Consider the following 16,643-nt stretch of genomic DNA (forward strand, 5'->3'; position numbering starts at 1 on the left):
CAGGACGTTCCAAAGACTGGCCCAAACAAAAAGAACCAAGGAAAAAGCACTATGCTCTGCCCACCTTCGCTTCCGGATGCAGCACCTTTACTTCCGGGTGCACTAACTTTACTTCCGGTGCATCTGTTGCTCTCGTCACCATCCTTCCTACTATCGGTCTTCAGCTTCTTCAGCTTTCTAACATGGACTCAGTTCTCAGGAAGCTCCAGACCCTTCAGTGTCACACTGTAACTACATAACCACCAGCTTTGTAAACTGAGCACATACAGATAGGTAGATGAATGGTGGATGGACCGACAGTCTCATAGACTTTATTGGTTCTGTTCCTCTGGAATATGCTGCTTAATACATCAAAAACTCAGCAAAGAACAGTCCACAGACCAAATCTGGCCCCTGTCTGTATTGTAAATAAAGCTTTATTGGAACACAGCTGTGCTCGCTAGTTCATAAAATGTTTGAGGCTGACATTGTAGCAGAGTTGAGCAGCACATCAGAGACTGCATGAGTCACAAAGTTTAAAATAGCCGCTACCCGGACTACTACATAAAGAGTCAGAAAACCCATGATTTAGAAAATTGCTTTAACTTCGAATCTGTGCTGTGTATGTCAGACTCTTCCTGACCCTGGGAGAGAAACTCAAGTTTCTAGCACCTTTTTCTTGAGCCTGAGAACCGCCCCCATGTGACCTGGTACCGTGAGAATCACGTTGTGACCATCTGGAACCCACATGAACATGAGTTCCTGTTGGAGGGTCTTGAGCCTCATGATCTTGAAAACTCGAGGAAAACATGGTTGTGCAGCCATCATCTGCTTTTCTAGATGTTTCATGTGGTAATAGTGGTGGTCGCCTTTTAACTTGGCTGAAAAGGTGCCTCACAAATATTTTTACTCGCTTTTAAGTTCCTCATAACCTTGTGGCAAATGTATCAGTGTCTTCTGCAGATGGGTTTCAGCATCCACCCCCCCCACACACACACAGCAAAGATACCAAAGACCAAGAATGTGCAAGTCCTTCATATAAAATGAAGTCATATTTGCATGTAACCTAGACACCCCTCCATGTATTTTAAATTGTCTTTACATGTTTTTTTTTAAATACCTAAAGCTTTGTGGGTGATCATAGTATTATATACTGTTTAGAGAAGAATAACAAGAAAAAACAGTTTGTACATGCTCAGTACAGATGCATTTTTGGAGTGTGTGCATTAATTAGGTCTGTGTGTATGGATGTAGGTGTGTGCATGTCACACAGTGGAGGTCAGAGGACAGTATTGGTGGTCCTCACCTCCTACCTTGTTTGAGGAGAGTGTGTCATTGCTCAGTGCTATGTAAAACGGGATAATCTCCAGGGCTTCTCCTGCCTCACCTCCCATCCTGTGTGGGTACAGTGATTACAGATGTGTGTCTACTGCAGCCAGCCTTCTGTGGGACCTGAAGACTTGAACTCAGGTTGTCAGGCTTGCAAAGCAAGCTCCTCAGCACCAGATACATACAGGTCAGCAAGTTGATCTTTAAAGATTCAATGCATGTGTGTGTGTGTGTGTGTGTGTGTGTGTGTGTGTGTGTGTAAATGCAGATGCCAGAAAAGGGCATCAGACCCCTTGGAGCTGGAGTTACATGAAGCTGTGAGCCACCCAGTGTGGGTGCTGGGATTTGAACTCTGGCCCTCTCTGCAAGAGCACTCCATGCTTTTACTCACTGAGGCTTCTCTCCAACTCCATCACTGATGCAACTTCAAAACAAAACCAAAAGTCTTTCAAGCAATGGTTAGTTAGATCCCACGGACATGGAGGGCTGGCTACCTATAGCCTCATTTGACAGTTGAGGAAACTCACAAGAGAGAAGCTGAAAGCATTCGGGAACTAGGAAAGGTCCCTCTTCCTGTGTGAGTCAAGTACTAACTCCATGGCATGTTCTGGTCACACCCCTTGCTCCCCGCCTGGTGAGGAAAGACACAGTTCCCTGCACTTGGGTCCATGATCACCAGGAAGGATGGTTCCAGCACAGCCCTCTGGGTTAGCCTCCAGGAAGCAAGTTAGTTCCTGGAATTCTTTACTCACATTTGTTTGATTAATTTTTATTTTTATTTTATTTTATTTATTTTTTGCTCATGACACTACCAAGGCCAAGGTGATACCTTTCTGGGAAATATACGTATAACCTAAAACATTGCTTTTATTAGATGCTATGGTGACACACCGCCTTTAATCCCAGCACTTAGGAGGCTGTGAGTTTGTAACCAGCTTGGTCTAATAGAGTGTCTTCCAAGGTAGCCAGGGCTATGTAGAGAGATCCAGAGACATTTCTAACAAGGAGCAATAGTGTACCATTTCTTCCTCTGAAGTTTGGTTCCAAGAGTGTCTTGCTGTCTTTCATCTTGTTTAGTATTTCTTAAAAAAAATTGTCTAGCTTTTTCTTTCTTTCTTTCTTTCTTTTTTCTTTAAGACAGGGTTTCTCTGTGTAGTCCTGGCTGTCCTGGAACTCACCAGGCTGGCCTCGAACTCAGAAATCCGCCTGCCTCTGCCTCCCAAGTGCTGGGATTAAAGGCGTGTGACACCACTGCCCGGCTTAGCTTTTATTTCTAAGTGAAAATTTCTATATTTCTCAAACACAGGAAGGAAAAACTACCGCAGAAAATATGTTTCTTTTCTCTGTTCTGTATTGCGAGTAATTGTCATGGTTAAAGTCCCCGACTCCTAAAGGTGCCCAAGCATTTGTGTTCTTTGAATCGGAAGAATGTAGGGAAATGGAAGTTTCTAGGGGCCCCCGTAAAATGGAAGCAGGATGCAGGATGCACGTATCATGTGGAGCAGTAGTGAGATGCAGGAGTTCCTAACGCCCCCTAAGAAAGACAAAAGTGTTTATTCTTTGTTTCTCCTATTCAGTGTGGAGAGGCACCGAAGGGCACAAAGTGTCCAGACTGACTTTTGCTGTTTGTGCATTCATTCCACAAACTACTCTTCATCCAAACGGTTAACTCTGCCTTGCTGTCGTGGTTAAAGTCTCTCTCTGCCTGAGAACGCGGGGTGGAGGTCGGAAGGAAGCCACCAACACAAAAGCCACAGAGAAGCAGTTCCGCTTGCTTGGAGGTGCTCATGGAGACAGAAACTCGAGAAAACAAAGGGACCGAGTATGTGAACTTGCAAACCCTCCTCACATGCCGTTTGGCTGGTGGGTGGCATGAACAGCGTTTAGTTCCCTGCAGTGGGCGTTTTTTATGGCGTCCAGTGACAAAGAGCCAAAGAGGATAAGAACCTGTGAGCCCAAAGTGGAAAACTACCAAGTTCTGTCCAGATACTCCTGCCGCCAGTCACCTCACCGAGTGAGCATAGCGGGGGCTCAAGCGCCCAAAGCTCGCAGCACCAGGTCACTCTGGTGGGGTCATCGGCATCACACAAGGCAGCATTTGTTCCTCAGTTGTCGTTGTCTCATACTTGGCTCCCTTTGTTTCAACTGACTGACAAATTATCAAGTGTGGGTCGACCAGTGGATGGAGATTTCAATTATGGCTAACTAGTCCCTGCCCTCAGCTTTTAGGAACCCCACATTGTAAAATTAACATATCGAGGAGGTAACATCAGCTCGGAAAGCGAGAGAAGAAAGTAATTCAATTGATCTCAGCTCTGTGGTCCTGAGAGTGGATCAGCTAAATGAGTGCTTGGAGAAGAACATTAAATGCTCTGAAAAATAGCTTTAAAACGCGGACAAACTGAAGCGGCTGCACCAGGCATTCACCTTTGGGGTTTTTGAGTTAGCTTTAGCAATTGGTAAGTGCTTTCTGCAGCGATGAATCCATGCGACCCAGGGTAGAGCAGTGAAAACTGAATACACACACACACACACACACACACACATCAGCTGGAATAGCAGTGGCTTCAACATCAGCGAAGGACTGCAGGAGAGCTCTCTGGAAAGCTTACTGCTTGTGGAGATGTGAGAATCAGGGTTGAAAGTCTATCAGTGAGAAGCCTGACTGAGGGCCTTGGGGATCAATGATCTTGCCTTTCTCAAACAAGACAGTGGAGGAGAACGAGCTTCATGAAGCACATCACTGTAGGTACCAAACAGGTTTATATGACAATGACCTAAGTTGCAAATTGATGTGTTTGCTCAACAAACATATAGTAAGCATCCCTAAGGAACAGGACATATTTAATAACAGACCCTTCTCCCCGCCCCCAAATTACAGTTTATACTGACAAACAGGGAATTTACTCCACTGTACGCTAAATGGTAGTAGGGGGTAGATGGTGGCTTCATAAAAATTCATGAAGATTGTTCTGACTCTGGGCTCAGGAAACTCTTCCCAAGATGTCTTGGAAGGTGTAATTTTCTAGTGACTTCTGCTCAGTGAGGTCTCCCAGGTTCACCTTACAGATACAGTGCCACCTTCCTCTGCAGCCTACCTTTCCTTCTAATATAGTATAGTATGTACTGCTTTCTCTACATATTGGCTTGTTTGTACATTGTGCTTGTCTCCCTCAACCAAAATATTAGCTCAGAAGGTTAGAAGGTGTCTTTTTCTATTTCATTTCCTTCTGTGTCCTCAGTGGCTGCCATGTTACCTGGTATAGAATAGAAGGCACTCAACATATCTGTCAGATGAATTGGTATGAAATGCAAGTTTGATCAACAGGAAAACAGGAAGGAAGGTTCTAAAGGAAGAGGATCAGAGACAAAGGTCAGGAGTCAAAGTGTAAGTGGACAGCTTTGGCTAGGGTGGTAACATGTGGGTGGAGTGTGGCGAGACAGAGGGAGACAGGCTGAATGCATTGTGAAGGGACCTAAAGGCTAGGTTGGCAAATTTGATTTTTTATCCTGAGGGTCATAAGGATGTTGAAATAACCATCTATGGAAGGGAAGGTGAGACCCGGTTCTTTCACAAATTGGGAAGCTCTGTTCATGTCCAGGTGAGTGGACAGTCCCCGAGAGTGATTGGCAGTGGAGAACGAGGAAGACAGAAGGCTCTGTGAAGAGAGGAAGAACAGAGCAGATTCAAGGAGCATCATGGGTAATGGTGCCATCCATGAAGGTGAGTTGGCAGAAGAGGCAGGATGGGGATAAGAATATCAAGTGTTTGGGTGGACCACTGATCCTGTATTAATTCATTTCTTCATTCCTAAAATACAATAAACCGACCAAACTGGAGGAAGGGAGGGTTGCTCTAGCTCACAGCTGGAGGGAAGTCCCTCTGGAGGGAAGTCCCTCTGGAGGGAAGTCCCTCTGGAGAGGCCATGGCCGCAGCTGTGGGGCTGCTCATTCACCCTTGGTCAGAAGACAAAGTGATGGATGCTTCCACTCAGTTACCTTTTTCCTTCTGTTCCAGCTACGACCCCAGCGCTTAGAACAGCACAGATCAAGGAAGGTCTTCCCACCTCGGTTAATCTAGATTCAGTAGCCTAGATCATCTCTTACAGATGCACCCAGAGATTTGTTTCTTACAGTGATATTAAATCCTATCAACAATCAAAATAAACCGTCACATAACTAAATGTTTTGTGAGCAAGGACACAGGTGGGTCAGCCTACACCCACCTGTTGTATCAAAGCCACAGGGGCATGTGGCTTTCCAGAAAACTCTACTGCCTTCTTGCACCAATGTCTGTATTCCGTCAATGAAATGCCAGAGGCAGCCGACTCAGTAGAGAGCAGGGGTTATCCTAGCTCACATTCCTGGCAGTTCAAAGGCATGGTGTGGATTCAGTGTTGGTGAAGATCTTGAGGCACGAGGCAGCTCGTGGAGCCTAGATCACAAGGGCATCAAGAAGCCGAGCAAGTGAGCCAGATGGCTCTGAGCTTACTTCCCTTTGAGAATACCCCACAATAACCCGAAGATCTGCCACTAGCTCCTCCCGCAATCTTAAAATGCCTTCTGCCTTTCTCTTGCCCCCCCTAGAAACCAAGCCTCCAATCATCATGGACTCTTGGGAGATACCCCAACCACAACTGGGTGGTTTGGAATTGTCCAGATAATTGAGAAAAGGTTGTGCCCAGGGAAAACCCCATCAAAAACTTTTGCTAGAAAGATAAGTAAGAGGGAGGGAAGACTAAGGAAGAAAATAGGCAAGTTTTAGAACTATCAAGGAAGACCAGGGTAGCTCAAGAAAAAAGGGGCACGCCAGGGCAAGTTCAGTGTGAAGCAACCGTGAGTTCGTGTGGTTTCCCCCGAAGGACTGTTCTAAGTCTTGCCCTTGTTTGCCTGTGAGTATGATCTTAACTGGAAAAAGGTCATTACAGATGTAATCAAGTGTACAGGGGACCATGATGAGCCCATCTGATGATTTATGCTCTTATAAGAAGTTAGACACAGCTTCATACACGGGCTGGGGCTGAGGCTCAGGTGAAAAGGTGACATGTATATATGTGTATATAATATCTCTATCTCTATCTCTATCTCTGTCTCTGTCTCTGTCTCTGTCTCTGTCACTGTCACTGTCACTATCACTATCCATATGATTTTAGAAATAAATAGAAGAGCCAAGTGAAGAGATAGGCAGAGACTGAAGCCTAGGATCGCCAAGGAGGTTGGCAACATCCAAGAAAAGGTCTTAGTCTAGACCCCATGGAGGGAGCGCATTCATCAGGCTGTGCTCAGACTTCTGCAACTCTTTCCCCTCCCCCAGCCAGCCCCACCCCCAAACTGTGCCCAAATAATTTTTGACTGTTTTCAGCCACCTTGTTTGGAGTCATTTATTATCATAGCTCCAAGAAACTAATCCAGGAAGGTAAAGTGCTCACAGATTTTGCAACAAGGAAGCCACAAGAGGCCCAGTTGAAAGGAGCCTCAGTTTCACTGCAAACAGTGCCCCAGGCGAGAAGGCAACGGGACTGAGGAGGTAAAGGAGGTAGAGTTCAGGCAGCTCTCTCAAGCAAGAGAAGATCCAGAGCTGTGCCAAGTAGGTGTGGTTGATTTAAAGAAGCTAATTAACACGTTCATCACCTCGTGTGGTAATGCTTCTTGTGTGTGGCGGGCAAGAATGCTGAGGTCAGCTCCTTTAACAAGTTTAGAGTTCATTATACAATTTCATTAGGCAGCCACCTTGCTGGAGTGCTCCAGGAGCCATTTATCATGTTTGACTGAAATGTCCCTACTGATGATGTTTCCTCATCACTGTCTCCTTCCTCTCCCGCCCCCACTAGAGTCTTGGAACTACTATTCCGCTCCCTGCTTCTCTGAGTAAAACTTTCTCAGATGGCACATCTAAGTGAGATCACCCATTTGCTTCTCTGGGCTGGCTTATCTCACTTAGCACGAGCAAACCTCCAGGTTCATCCTTGTTGTTGAAACGTCAGGATTCCTTCTTTTAAAACCCCAAACAATGTTCTATAGACACGTGTAAGCATACACACATGCTCACACACACATGTATACAGTGTGGTGTTCATCCATTTATCTGTCTGTAGATGTTTATTAGTTATTTCTTTTCTACTGCTGTGATAAAAATACTCTGGCAGAAAGCAATTTAAGGAAGAAAAGGGTTTTTTTTGGCTCACAGCTGAGGGTACAGCTCCTCGTGGTAGAAGCACCATGGCTGCAGGAGCTTGAAGCAGCTGATCACGGTGTATGGCTGTCAGGAAGCGGAGAGCAATGGATGTTCCCCATCTCAACGTCATCTCCTTTTTGTTCTGTTCCTGACTCCAGTCCATAAACTGTGGCTGCCCATAAGTCTCTTCCCACCTCAGTTAACCTCATCTACACAATCCCTCCCAGACAATCTCAGGCTGGTCTCCTAGGTAGGCGAATCTAGAACCTGTCAAGTTGATGACCACAGACATTTGGCTTCATTCCACAGCTCGGCTGTATCAGAGATTGTCACTCAAGAGCACAGATATCTTTTGCACAGTGATCTCATGTCTCTTGAATATATGCCCAAGAATATGAGATTTCTGGATTACACAGTTGTTCCATTTTTGATTTTTGGATGATTCCCCACTCAATCAGGAATCACAAGTTTAGCACATTTTTTTCCCCAACTACTTATTTCACTTAGACATTTTATTTTAGATAGAAAGATAGGAAAATATCTGGTTTCTTGCCTGAGTTTCAGAAACCACACCTTGTTTGATGCCCCACCTTGCAATTGTAAAGAAACAGTTCAGACTATCACTGTGCCAACTGACACATCATTCTGCCCTGACTGACGACAGTCCTAACACCCTTAACATGCACCTCACATGATGCTTCACCCCTCAACTGATCAATACTCACACAGAGCCTTCACCTACAAGTTTGTGTCCTCCACAGCAGCTGCTATAGCCTACTCAGGAACAGTGGGAGACAGTTGTCTTTATTCCCAACCACACTGGATTCGATGTCCCCCACAGATGGGACACCAATAAACATATTCTCAGCATTGGAAAGATAAAAGAAAGAGAACCAGGAGTTCAAAGCTATCCTTAATAACATAGCAAGTTTTGAGGTGAATCTGGGCTGCACAAGACACTATTGTAAAACAAAAATAAAAACAGTAACAAAAAACAACAAAACCCCTAAACAAATGGTTAGTTCATTTCCTGCCTATAACAGGCACAGGATAAGTGGCAGGACTCCTGTCCCTTTCCTGTCTATGTATACTACATAGACTAGGCCATGCCTTATGCTCTCACTGATGAACATTTAAATACTCAAGTCTTACTGTAAGCACTCTCAGGAAGGCGAATCCACTTCAGTAAATTGTGTAATGCACACCGTAAACTATGTTTGGATCAGTCTGTTTTGCACGGCATATGGAGAGACTCCTTCTGTTAGGATAGGCAGATCAGAACCAGTACTTTTTCAGTGTAACTCACACATTTGAAGCATACAGACCCACAGATGCAAAGAAAGGTATGTTCCTCCATTTTGCAGATGAAGTAACTCTCTTTCCAGTTATACTGGAGGGTGGCTTGGAATGGAACCTTATGCTGATGCACCTGTCTTTTCCTGACCAACTCTTATCTAGGTTATCTTTCTTACAAGTAACCTGGGAGATCCAACTTCCTAACAAGGCAACACAGGACAATATACTCCTGTGAAAATGGGTTTTCGTGGGGTTCCTTCTGTTGGACTTAAGGACTCTTACCCTCAGGCAAAGCCCTGAGTCTGATTTTTGGGTTAGGGACTTAAAGCCACTTTAAACATACCCTGGCCTCAGGTTCCTCGTTTATACAAATGGGGCTGCAGACCGGAAGGTTCTGAGGAAGCTCTTGGGCTCTGGATTCTACGCTATGGATTTTTTTGGCTCTGCCTTTCATTCCATCTTGATTACTTATTGCAGTATTCCCTTTGTAAATAACTCAAGAAAGAGCAAAGGTGTGTGTGAAGATGGTTGGTACCCCACTATCTTCTCATGCTCTCCTAGATAGCTTTAACTGTCAACTCCATACAGTTCAGAATCATCTGAGAAGGGAGTCTCCACTTAGGGGATCACCCAGATCAGGTTGACATGTGGGTGTGTCTGTGAGAGAATTGTCTTGAGTGTTAATTGATGCAGGAGGACCACAGCCCACTGTGGTTGGCACCAATCCCTAGGCAGTTGGTCCTGAGCATAAGAAATACCTTTCTTATCAAACCTGGGAGACAGTCAGCTACCTAGCAAGCCTGCTTTCAAGATCTTCTTTGAGTTTTTGCCCAATTTCTTTCAGTGATGGACTGTGATCTGGAAATGCAGGGCAAATAAATCCTTTCTTCCCCAAGCTGCTTTTAGTCAGAGCATGCTTTATCACATCATATTGACAGAACTGAAGCTAGAACTCATGGTGAGGCATACTGAGGGTGGAAACAGATCAAATGTCCAACGGGGAGGAGGGGCAAAGTAAATTATGGTAAATCAGTTATCTCAATCAAATATTATTCAGAAACCAAGGGGAATGTTTATGAAGACTTTCTAGCAAATTGGAAACAGTTTTCTTAAAAAAAAAGATAGAAGAATCTTTTTATTTGATCATAACTACCCAGAAAATGCACAGGAACATGTACAAATTTAGAAGGAGTGACTAAAATGGAAATAGTTGATACAAAAACACGTGGGGATTTTCTTCCTTCTGGAGATAAGTGTTCAGTGGGTCCTGGGTTTCTCATTGGGTACCTTATCTTGTAAATTATCCAAGGCAGGCTAATGGTTTTGGGGGCTGTGAATGCCACAAAAGAGCAGGAGACAGTTGACTCTCTAGCCTAAGTCTCAAGTTAAGTCTCAAGCCTCTTTCCTCTCTTTGAAGAGAGAGGAAAATGAATGTGCCCTGGACTACACTGGGCTTTGCTTGCCCCTGCCCCGCCTCATCTCCCTCCCTCTCCCCCTGTTCTCCCTCCTCTCTCTCTTTCTCCAGCTCCTCTGTCCTCTTCTTTTCTTCTTCCTTTTTCTTATCCCCCCCCTTTCCCTCAGTATTTTCAGTTGCCTCGGTACTACTTTTCCATAAAGGAAAAATTCACATGCTATGAAATTCGCAGTGCAATATATTTGATTTCAACAAATGTGCACAACATTGTGATAATCAAGACACAGAGAGTTTCTATAACTCCAGAAAATTCTTCTTGTCTCTTTCTGGTCAATCACCTGGTCCTAGGCAACACCTATGGTGAATTCTACCAGTATAGATTAGTTTTATCCCTAGAGTATCATATAAAGGGAATCGGAGAAATATGTACTAGGTTTTCTGTTTGCTAGTTTGTTTTGTTTTTAAAATAGCCTATCAGTTTAGCCCAGATTTGTTTTGAACGTTTGATCCTCCTGCCTCTGTCTGAAGTGGAGGGACAACTAGCATACCTGACTTCAGATATGATATATTTTTTTAGATGGGCTTCTTTAGCTCAGCATACTTGCTTTGGGGTCACCTGTGCTGTTATAGGGCATCAGTAGTAACTCAATACTTTTTACTCCTAGGTTGCATTCTCCTGAGGTCAGCTCCCAACTTCAAAGATGTCCAGGTTTTAACCCTAGGAACCTGCAGATGTGCTTTGTTGAGGAGCTTTGCCAGGATGGCTGCATTAAGGGTCCTGGAAGGGGAAGGTTTGTTTAGGTTATCCATATGGATTTTAATCACAACTCCAAGTATGTGAGAAGCAGAGGGATACTAGGGAGAACAGTAGGCAGGTGGAAGAGACTGGCTTCAGGAAGCCATGAGTAACTGGAGAGGCAAGGGAAGGGAGGGTTTCTCCAGAACTTCCAGAGGACTCAGATGTGCTGATGTTTTCACTGTGGCCTAGTGAAATTCTACTCAGACTTCTGACCTCAAAAACCACAAGAGAGTCAGGTGGTGGTGGTGCATGCCTTTAATCCCAGCACTTGGGAGGCAGAGGCAGGCGGATTTCTGAGTTTGAGGCCAGCCTGGTCTACAGAGTGAGTTCCAGGACAGCCAGGGCTATACAGAGAAACCCTGTCTCGAAAAACAAAAACAAAAAACAAAACAAAACAACAACAACAAACCCCAAACCACAAGAGAACACAGGTATGCCATTTTAAGCCATGAATCTGTGACTAGATATTAATGACTTCACGAAGAGACTATGGTTTCTCTCCGTGGATACACTACAGATTGCAGCTCCACTCACTTCTTGATGAGTTTAGATCTGTTTGGAACTCCTGCAGATAAAGTTGATAGGGAGATCTTTGTTTATTTGTTTGAGACAGGTTGGCACGTGACAGGGTGGCTTTAACCTCTCTGTACTGCTGAGGGTGACCTTGAACATCTGGTCCACCTGCCTTACCGTGATGCTGGAGTTATGAGCATGCACCATGATGTGCAGTTCATGTGGTGTAGAGATTGAACCCAGGGCCTCATGCATGCTAGGCAAGCACTCTACCAACTGAGCCACATTCCCAGCCCTGCCGGGGAGACTTACATGAATCCTTTTGTGGATATGATTTCCTTTCTTAGGTGAATGTAGCAAGGAATGGAATTGTTAGCGCACAGTCCAGTTTTCTCAACTGGTTGTACCATTTAATAGCCAAACTATGAGACCTGACCCTCTTTTTTAAAAAAGGAAGAGGAAGGCTGAGATCATTGACCTCAGATAGTAAGGACTGGTGGGAATCAATTCCTAGCCCCTTCTAGATGATTCTAGAGGCTGATTGTACTTTCAGAGTCCTCAGCATGAACTCCAGTACATTCTCATGCTTGAATGCATTTCTTTTTTTCTTTAAAAATGTCCCCCCTCCCACCCCCTACCATTCTTTCTCTTCCCTCTGGTCCTGTGCTCTTCACTAGTACGCCCTGTGCTCTGTGGGTGGGTACTATGGCCTCCATGACCCGGAAAACCCAGGAGTCAGGAGACAGAGAGTCTAGACCCTCAGGGTCCTAACAGGGACACGGGGGAACAGGAATGCCGCAAGTTGAGTGCCTTTCCCCGGGGGGCAGTCAACTGTGTTATTCTGCAGTAAATGGAATTTTCTTGTCCCTCTAAGTAGAAAAGCACCTGCAGCTCAGATGCCTCCCACCACAGTAGTTGATAAAACACTTGGAGGAGAGGAAGTAGGAGAAAAGGGGATCCCAGGAGCCCACGTTTCTTGGGGGAGCAGGGAGCTGTTTTGTTAATCTTGCTCTTGTGTGCACACACACACACTTGGAGGTCAGCATCAGGTCCTTCTGCCCTTGCTCTCCACCTTAATTTCTGAGACAGGTTCTCTTTCTGACCTGGAAGTGGCTGGTTCAGCTAGACTGCCAGACTGGAAAGCCTAGTCTCTCTCTATCTTCCAAGTCCTGAAACTACAGGCATGTGCCCACTCAGCTTGGCACTAAATATTTTTACTTATTCATTTTTGTGTGTGCTTGAGTATATGTGCGCACACCATATGAAATGGAACCTTCTAGTTTCTTTGGAAAGTCAGTTATGTCAAATGATGCTTTCCTGGGGTGCACAGGTGAAAGGAGATCTTGCTAAAGCAAGTACGTGAAAGGCTGTTGTCCTGAAGCAGACACAGGTGAAAGGATGTTCGGCTATAGCAGACGCTTGATGAAGGAATATAAATATGACCCCAGAGACAGTGGGAGATGGGCACTGAGCATTGGTTTGGTTTGCTCTGCCTTGCTATTCTTTGCTAACGACATGCATGTATTCATTTGTCTTACATAGAGTTGAGCTAACCTTGTGGTAATGCTGCCATTGAGAGAAACTCACCCAAGAACTGCTTGTGAGGTTCCTGTGGCAGCTTGCCGCTTCTGCAGCCTTGCCTCAGGCTGGTCGGGGAGCCTGGCAGTTTCTTCATGACTGAACTATAGCTGTCTGGTTCTGCTTGCTGGAAGGACTGGACTGGAACTGCTGGTTTGTGTCTGGTGTCTGCATGCCAAGAGGACTGGTCTGCAGCTGCTGAGTTATATTTGGTATTTGCTACAGTAGTGAACTGCTCCCCAAGAAGATCGAGCTCACCCCCAAAAGAACAGTTGCTGAACAGGACCACATTCCCCATATCCTAATAACTTTTCTCTTCCACTACTCTGCTGGGTGGTGGGATAGAGGAGAGGCTGAACCCTTATTAAAAGTAGGTTGCAAAAAATGTATGCCTTCAACCACGTGTGTGCAGAAGCCAGAGAAATTCAGAAGAGGGTGTTTGAGCCTCTGGAACTGGAGTTACAAGCAGCTGTGAGCCACCATGTGGGTGCTAAGACCAAAACCAGGGTCCTTGCAAGATCAACAAGTGCTCTTAACCACTGAGCAATCTCTCCAGCTCCAAGAATGACATAAAAAAAAAATTCCAGGAATTAAACTCAGACCCTCATGAGCAGCAAACTCTTTACAAACTGAGCCATCTTCCCAGTCCCAATTAATTTGGCTTTTTTTTTTTTGACCTAAAGAAAACTGGTCCTTAACCAATTAATTCTTATCCTAAAATTCCAGAGCTTTTCAGGATTAAGCTGAAGGACAAAGAGGTGTTTATTTCCCTTGAATAATCAGTTTTGGCTCCCAAAATGGGATCTGGGATTTGAGGATCAGGTGGTTTAATCTACGAATCTTACTTATTCAGGCCATGGACACTTAATCCAGAATGGGGTACCCTCTTCTGACTTCCATGGAGCCAGACATGCATGTGGTGCATGGACATGCATGCAGACAAAGCACCACACATGAGCTTAAGAAAATGTCTCCCATCTCTTGCCATTCACGAAACCAGTATAGAAACACCTTGGACATCAAATAAGCTCCCAAGTATACCTCCTGACACAAGAGCCTGCTGCAGTCTGGTATCCCATGTGGGATGTTCATGTGGCCTGCTGGACATGCTCAGAGCACTGAGAACTCAAGACTCCAGCTCTCATTGTGGTCCTTAGAGCGAAGGAGAGCTGGCCTTTATCATGCCAGCTGCCCCCATCCCTTTATGAAGTCCCAGCTTGACAACAGTTGTGATGGCAATGGCCATCCAGGCTCCCCCAGTGGGAGCCTGAAAGCCCTCTTGGCATGAAACTCTGCGTGTCCTTCTTCTTGCTCTGTACCTGCGAGCTCACATGTGGATGGGCACATGCTGGTGTTCTGAGTTCTTAGGACAAGTTCTCCAAGATATAGGGTCCTCATGGGAGGGCCAGTGCATTGCCGGGCAAAGGTAGCTTGAACAAGTCCCCAGTGTAGGCCAAGGGAGAGGCGGAAAGCACATGGAGACTTGGCATGAAGGTGCCACCCCAGGGTATAGGTGATCCTTTTCTCTTTGCTTATCCTCCTGTGCTGGCTTTGTACCAGTGCCAGCCATTTGTGGTGCCAAGCACAGTGACACATGATTGTGCCTTTTTCATATCTTTGTCTTCTTATGGTACCTGGAAGGGAATTGGGGGAAGGGCAGCTTCTTCCAGGAGCCACATTTCCCCTTCCCTTTTCAAGCTGAGCATTGGGGTGTGAGTGCAAGGAGTCTTACGGGCATGCAATTAGGCTCTCTGCCTGGGTCTGCTGGCACGGAAGCCAGCAAACACCCCGTGGAAGCTGCAGTGCACCAAAGCATTGCAAAAAAAAAAAACAAAACAAAACAAAAACAAACAAACAAAGAACAAGGCATTTGGTCCCTCACTGGAACCTGTCTCCCTTGTCTGGAAGGTGGAAGATGCTACTCACTGCTTTCCAGGACACTGGTGCAGGTCTTTGTAGAAGAGGTATCATGTTCACTGTCTAGGACTCTGTAAGTACAGGGGATTGGCAGAAAATGGCATCCAGTGAGTATGTTAGCAGCTAGCAAAGGTGGGGCTCCCCATGGGAGAGGTACACAGTGGGGAGATGTGTTTACTGAAGAAGTAGAAAGTTCTACCGGCTGGGAAGGTTGTACCTAGTGGGGACGATCCTCCTGGTCTGCTTTCCCTTGCTCTGATAAACATCGGAGCCGGGGAGGAGAGGGCTTATTTGGTTGACGCTTCTCATCATAGCTATTCACCGATGAAGTCAGGCAGGGACGGGCAGAGCAGGAGCGGAGGGAGGAACCATGGAGGGGTGCTGCTTACTGGCTTGCTCTTCATGGCTTGTTTTCTTATACAACCCAGAGGTGGCACACCGTCACATATCGGTCTTAACCAAGAACATGCCCCAGACTGGCCCCTAGGCCAAGCTGTTGGAGGCATTCTCTCAACTGAGGTTCCCACTTCTCAGATGAGTCTGGCTTGTGTCAAGTTGACAAAAATCTTACCAGCGCGTAACAGGAAAGTGTACCCAGTAAAAGGGTGTACTTAGCTGGAAAGTTATACCCAGGGAAATGTTAGTACCCTGGAAAAAGAATGGTATCCAGGGGAGATTGATACTCAGGAAAGAGATGGTACCCATGGGGAGGCTGATACCCAGGGAAAGAAATGGTGCCCATGGAGGTAGTGGGTACCCAGTAGGTATATCGGCTTTGGAGAGGCTCATCACTTGACTTGGGTTGTGAAGGCCTAACAGGAGAAGTCTAACAAGAAAGAGATAGATTGTGTGGTTCTTCATATTTAAATAAAAATGCAGTCACCCTCAAGCCTTCAGTCCCCTGCCCACAGTTAGGAGTTTTAGAGCATCCATTTGTCCACATTGGCTTTCAATTTCTGCCAAGGAACACTAGTTAAAATTCAAGACAACATTGCTGGATCAAACTGTTCTCATATTTCTCCATTGGAAATACCTATAATTCCTCAAGACAATGTTTCAATTTACCACATGTCCAGTCACATGCTGAAGTGTAATAAAACCCCGCCATCCTCTTCCGGCCTCCCACTCCCAGTGTTTGGAAGATCAGAGGACACACGTGGACTTTCAATCAGGAAAGAAGGCCCTTCTTCTGTTTCCTGCACCTCCGTCTGTGCTGGAGTGAGGGGTTATGGTCATCCTCAGGTACTGGCTACTTTGGAAGCGTCGCAAGAAAGAAGTGGACAAGTTACAGTAGAATAAGTATCTGGTAGCTCTCTTCTCCAGCAGACACGTCCTATGGCCTGTGAGCCAGTCTGGATGTAGATCTGTTCATTCTCGAATTGAGCTTTACTGACCCATTCCTGACCTGCTGTGTACCCAAATGTGTATCTGTGGTCAGGGTCACTCTTTGGAAGGTACATTTCAACCTGTGGACCCTGTACTGTATTGTCACCTGGGTTGCCAGAGAGCTGATACGCAGACACTTCCTAGCTTCTTCAGGAGCCTTTGTGCAATCTCATGGGTCAGTAGCTATTTTCACACTTACTGTTAAAGGGTTGTGATTTCTGTTTGTGGGTAATATACCCCTCCACCATGTGTGGTGG

The sequence above is a fragment of the Grammomys surdaster genome, unplaced genomic scaffold, assembly GCF_004785775.1.
Source record: "Grammomys surdaster isolate TR1022 unplaced genomic scaffold, NIH_TR_1.0 126118, whole genome shotgun sequence".
Lineage (NCBI taxonomy): Eukaryota > Metazoa > Chordata > Mammalia > Rodentia > Muridae > Grammomys > Grammomys surdaster.